Below are 6,117 nucleotides of genomic sequence, written 5' to 3'. Positions count from 1 at the left end.
ATCTTAGGGTACCATGTGAATTTGATGAGGTTTTAATGCTCTTATAACATTGCTTTTCTTTACTTCAGCTACTAAATTCTTCTAAGTTATAAATATACTGAATAAAGCTACACTAGCACTACTAAACATTCTAGAAGTGTAAAGGTGTATTATTTAGGTGGAATTATTTTGAGTTATAAAACCAAAAAACAAACTTGTTTTAGTAATATGTTTAAGATGACTCTGACTCTCATTTTCAGGGCTGGCTGGCCATTCCTTTCCTGAATTCATTTTGGCATGAAAGTCAACATAGTGATAATCTAGGTAATAATCAATAATCATTATTAAACAGAAATACCACAAGGTATGGAAAGTTTGATGAAAGAAACAGGAGTTATAGAGAACTGTGGTAGAGTAGCTCTTTCCCCAACTCACCTATGGTTCAAGATTAACTAATGTTACATAATCCCTCTATTGTCGGTGGGCAACAGGCATAACGGGTGAGCACTAACTCCCTGAACACATCTTGGACCCTGCGAACTGGATTGAAGCCCAGTCTGGGAAGTACTAGAACTGTACTTTCTGGAAGGTACAGGCATGTCACTGCTGGTGGTGGAAAATCCCAAAATTGCCTTACCTGAACCACAGCTAGGATGGAACAGTACTGACTTACAGTCAATCACCTCATGTGAAGAGTGGTCTTAAGCGAAGAGCCTCTCGAGATTGCAACAGGCTGTTACCTCTGATCTCTTCTGAGCTGGGATGCATCTCAGGGTACCCCTGAGGTGGTATGTCTTTCAGGGCTGACTCCTTGAGGATCAAGGCTCGTCTGCAGACAAATGCTGACAAGGGAGAAGGGTCAATAATTCACTAAAAGGAGGAAAATCTAATATGTGCATGACTGAGTTTAGAACCCCCCCAAAACTCTGTGGTAAACCTCATGTGAACCTTGCCATTCTCAAAACTTTAATTAAGTTGCTGTTTTGATTTTAGTAAATTCCTTTGAATTATTATGTTAAATTGGCTCATAATGAAGTGCTGTTGAAAATGACACAATCTAATCTTGTGATTTACCATTAAAAATAATAATAAACCTTAAATTGCTACTAAATTAAAGTTGTGTAAAAATCTATTCATGACAAGAACACATGTCACTGGAATGTGTTTCTAATTTTTACTACGCTTTTTAACTTCAGCAGGCAATCAAAATAAAACGGACAGTAGTCATTTGGGAAACACAAAATTACCAGTTAAGGGGACGCTGTATAATCTTTGGTAACCTTTAGGCCTAGTCAATAAATTTATGTCAGGTTGCAAATCTCCAAACTAAAGTATATTTTTCCATACATTATTGACTGCTTTTTCCATATACATATAGCTTTGTTTCTCACCCAACCCCGCTGCCATAGGCAGCCACTAGATCATGTTGGCCCCATCCAGCCTGGCCTTGAACACCTCCAGGCATGGGAGAACCAAATGTACATACATTTAGAAAAAAAAAAATGCTTTAGAAAAAAAAATACCAACTTATAAAGTTTTATTGGCTACTTAATCTTTGTTATAAAGAAATATTGGAAAGCTATTCCACTCTATTTTGTTCAAATGAGTACTACAGGAAGACTGAATTAGCCCAAAAGTTCCTTTCCAGACCAAGATGGTGATTTAATCAAATGACTCAAAGTAAATTATTCATTCTGTTAGATTTGAATATTTGTAAATAGACACATCTGGGCTTCTCTGATTTACTAGCTGAAGATAAAGGAAAAGAAATTCTGCCATATTCTTTGCATCCTTGGCGTTACATATTGTATTTTAGTGTTTTTCTCAAGAATCAGACTCAAAGAGTGGGCACTAAGCCTCCCATGAGTTTGCATTAAGAGTTCAAATTTATGATTAAATGCTGCAGTTTAAGAACTTGCTGAACTTTGATTCAGCTCTAATAACTGCTTCTGTCCATACTGTTATATCCAGACTTATGACAAATGGAAAAGTTAGCAGAAATACTGCTGCTTTTATATTTGCACAAACTTAGCAAGCACACATGGACAATCACTGCCGTCAGTTGCCATATAAGAAACTGCTAAACTACCAAAATTCAGCAAATAGGTAAAGCTTTAATGCAACCAGATTTCATAGGTTATTAAGCAGAGAGAAATAAACATGCCATACACACAGTTTTGATCATCTCTCTAAGACTGAAAGTCAGAAAAGAAATAAGTGAGACCATAGCTTTGTCTCCAAAGTCAAACTACTTAGAGGAAAGATTAGGTACAACACAATGCCCTTCAATGACAATAAAAACAATAAAAAATAAAAATAAAAATAAAAAACAGCTTAAACAGTATTAAGCAGCAAAAAAAAAGCAGAGTACAATTTCCAGTCCAATTATTTTGTGGGATATTTATTACATGATGAGCCTACTCAAAGACAAAAATGCAAGTAACAAGGAAAAATCTTCTCTTGCATTTCAAATATGCAAAGAAAGAAACTACAGGCTATTTTCACAAGACAGGGACATTCTATTTAGACTTATATTTCTGTGGACAACATGACAATGCATTCAATCTCCTGCCTACGTGTGGAACATACACGTTATTTTAAAACATTGGGGGTTTCCTTTACAAAGTGAATAAAAATATGATCATACGAGAAAAGAAGGTAAAGGATGGAAAAAGAATATTCAATTTTGCTTTATCTAATACTACCACAGAACCACTGTAGAAATTCTGATTATTTTATAAGGATGTAAGTAAGAAACTTTGAGAAATATTTGTAAATATGAGAAACAAATTGTTATTTGGACTTCTACTAAGATGGAAGTGCTGGTTGGAAATAGGAGCAGGCTACAAGCAAAAGAATGAGAGAATCTAGATACTTCCCCAAGTATGAAACTCCTCTGTTTCATTGTGTCTTTGCAGGAAGCCAATATACACAGATGGCTGGTCTGCAGCATGACCTGGAAGATGGCCTACTGGGACACACAGTAGAGATCAAGCTCTTTCTGCCAGAAAATGTTCTAGTTGTCCGTTGCTGGAGTTGAGTACAGGTTTGTGATTTACAATTTCAAGTATCTCATTACCTTTTAATGTGGATGAGAAAAAGAAAAAAAAAATTGAAAACCCTGGTTTTGTTTAATGAAAGTTTCAATAGCTTGTAGCTCTACAGATATACATTGTAATTAGGTACCATAATGACTTGCAAATTTTCAGATTCACAAAATCTGGTTAATACACTTACTACATACCTAACATTGATAATCATGCCATATGAAACACATTAAAAAGGAAAAAAGAATGACAGTACATGCATTTCAGCAACATGCTTCTCTGTTACTGACCCTAACACCTTTCCTTCCTTTAGCCAGCTTCCTTAGCCACTATAGTTTTTTTGTTTTGTTTTATTTTCCTTTATCTACCAGAAAAGTGCAGTGCGTGTTCAACAACAATTGTTTCCCATGGAAAATATAATGGCTGGTGACAGAATTTGATGGCTCAATACAGAGCAGAACATGCACATGGAAAGAAAGACACAGAAAAGGAGGGAGGGAAGGAGGAGACAAGATGTCTGTAGCAGAATGGACACTGATTTGGTAGATGGGACAGAACAGCATTAGCTGTTGTATCTGGGTAAGTGGATCAAGTACTCTCCTAGCAAAGAAATTATTCTGCCATCTTGCAGGCCAGAGTTTTCTGAGATTCATATGTTTGCCTCATTTATATTGTTTGAACTTATGTTATTTCCTTCTCTAGAAAACCTACCAGGTAGAGATTAGAACAGAAATGTACACACTGAATTTCTCTATTGTTGTATCTGGGGAAGCATTGTGAGGCCTCCTGAAAAGCTAACATCAGGCTCCCAACATTTAAGTCACAGAGGCTGACAGAAGAAGAATACATATTTAGATTTAAAAAGAAAATTGTGAGAATAAGGAGGCTTTGGGGAACTACAATAAGGTAAATCTAAATGTCACAGGAAACTGGAGACCTTTTATTACTACTAATAGCAAAAACATAAAACAACCAGGCATTATGAATACAATAAATATTCTTGATTTATATAAGTTAAAAGCATTATTCTGCTGCCAATACAATGGTACAAAATACTTTCACTGTTTTTATGAGCTGTCTGTGACCTCTGCTTTCTGAATCTTCTCACCCCTAAAGTTTCCCAATTATTTTCTATCTATGCCTATCAATATAACTAAAGCTAAAGTGGAAGTACGTTCTTGGCAAAGACTAATAATGTTTGTTAGATTGCTATTTTTTTTATCTTGTCTTTTAAAGTTATCTTATATAAGCTTTTCTAATGCTTTACGCTGTGTAACACAGTTGTTTCTATTAAATATTCCACCACCACCACCAAAAAAAACTTGCTTTTGTCTTAGGTTTTGAAGGCAGAAAGGAATTATAGTGTTTTATTTTCTTCCTGTGTAGGTCATCTATGTGTGAAAAGGCACAGCACCACAGTATTATTACTACTGCTGTGAAGAAGAATTGTGTGAAAATATCAACCATCTGTTCCATTACATTAAGGGAAATCTTTTTTCCTTCCCTTTTAATTTAAGAGGCTTTATAGACCAGGTGTTCTGAGATTTCTTGTTGAAGTATGCAGAATACTTGAAATTTAGTTTGTGATGAGGCTGCTTTGAGTACCTGTAGAAAAAGGGCTCAGACTGCATCATGTTTGAGTGTAACAGTGCCTATTTCATTTTCAAGGCTGTATTTATATACTTCAGAATTGGAATTTGAGTTGTAACATTTCATTTTCCCTTGCATTTCTGCTTTGATTTAAGATGACGGGTACTTACATGTCTGCATTCCTGAATGAATTATTTTTGTTGACAGTTTGAAGTGAAGTGTATGCATTTGCATGCGTTTAAAAAGTGGATATAGTAATTGATAACACCTGTTTTGGGAAGAAGGAAGGGGCTTCTAGTGTTTGGGTTCTTCTTCCACCACTTTGTTGGCCTGAATTATGCTATCAGCTGTTTGGAGAATGTGTAGAATCTGATTCTATATCTTAACAGGTGCCAGAGGGTTTTTTTAAGTACTTCTTTTCCTTCCCTAAAGCAGCAGACAAGTTGCTGTCACGATGTTTGGCTTTGTATCACTTTTTCTCTATGTAAAGATGCAGTTTACTATGTAAGCAAGTCATTTAAAAAGTGACAGAATTCCTCATTGCCGATTTGCTAGTTTTTATCAAATGTCTTTTGAAACTCAGATCTTGTTAACTTAAATTTGCTGTTTCTTATGTCACAGTATAAGATAGCAAAAGGCTACTTGTAGGTTAAGAAATATTGACTTTTTTGAAAACCAAATAACACTGTCAAAACATAAACACAATTCTGCTTTCGTGGATCCAGGTCAGCTCAGAAGTGGAAAGAGCTTATGCTTACCTGACCAGACTTCATAAAAATGTGGGAGACTAGGAATTCGTCAAATTTGAAAGTAGTCTGAAAATATCTGAACTAAAATCTGCTGCACGTACTAAACTAACACTGGAGTCACTTACTTAACTTCTTATGGATTAGCAAAAAATAAAACTTTTGCATTCATTATGAGATTCCTCACCTACACCGTCTCAAAGACAGTTACGCCTACTGCAAAATTAACCTTGGTAACAAAGAAATTAATATACAAGACTGGAAAAAAAAAAAGTAATTAGATGAATCTTTACAGACATATATGTTGTAAAACAGCAACTGCGTACGTAGTAGAATCATGATAGCTGCTGAAACTTTCAGATATTTTCTAGTTTTGTGTTACCTAATTAGATACACACCTAATATGTCTTAACTTAAAATATAATTTCTTGTCACAGGGGGCTTGAATTCCTTCACAGGAAATATGCATATCACTTTTCTTGGTCACTGAGGACTGCATACTGTCAACTTTAATATCTCTATCAAGTATTTTTTGTGATTAGTTTCTTCCTGTATTACTATCACTGCAGTGCTAGGATACAATGCACCTTTCTCTTTAAGTCTTCTGTTAGGTTCAAGGATATCTGCATCATTATTGTCCATACTTAGCGCTAATTCCAGAAATATTCCACAATCCTTTTTCACCTGAGTAAAAGGTGTTTCAGTTACCAGACTAATAGGATCTCATGAGAACAAGTTAATTCTTTTGTTTGTGT

General features: G+C 35.2%; 1 long non-coding RNA gene across 1 annotated transcript; it reads left to right on the top strand.

Annotated features, from left to right (window-relative positions):
• The first annotated feature begins 226 nt into the window (after positions 1–226).
• LOC106030679 (uncharacterized) lies at positions 227–4,599 on the top strand. Its single transcript, XR_001203886.3, has 3 exons — positions 227–303; positions 2,898–3,025; positions 3,398–4,599. It is a non-coding gene; the product is annotated as an uncharacterized lncRNA (long non-coding RNA).
• The last annotated feature ends 1,518 nt before the right edge of the window (positions 4,600–6,117 follow it).

Source organism: Anser cygnoides, chromosome 2, assembly GCF_040182565.1.
Source record: "Anser cygnoides isolate HZ-2024a breed goose chromosome 2, Taihu_goose_T2T_genome, whole genome shotgun sequence".
Taxonomy (NCBI): domain Eukaryota; kingdom Metazoa; phylum Chordata; class Aves; order Anseriformes; family Anatidae; genus Anser; species Anser cygnoides.
Note: the sequence above shows the minus strand (reverse complement) of the source record. Positions and strands in the feature narration are given on the sequence as shown.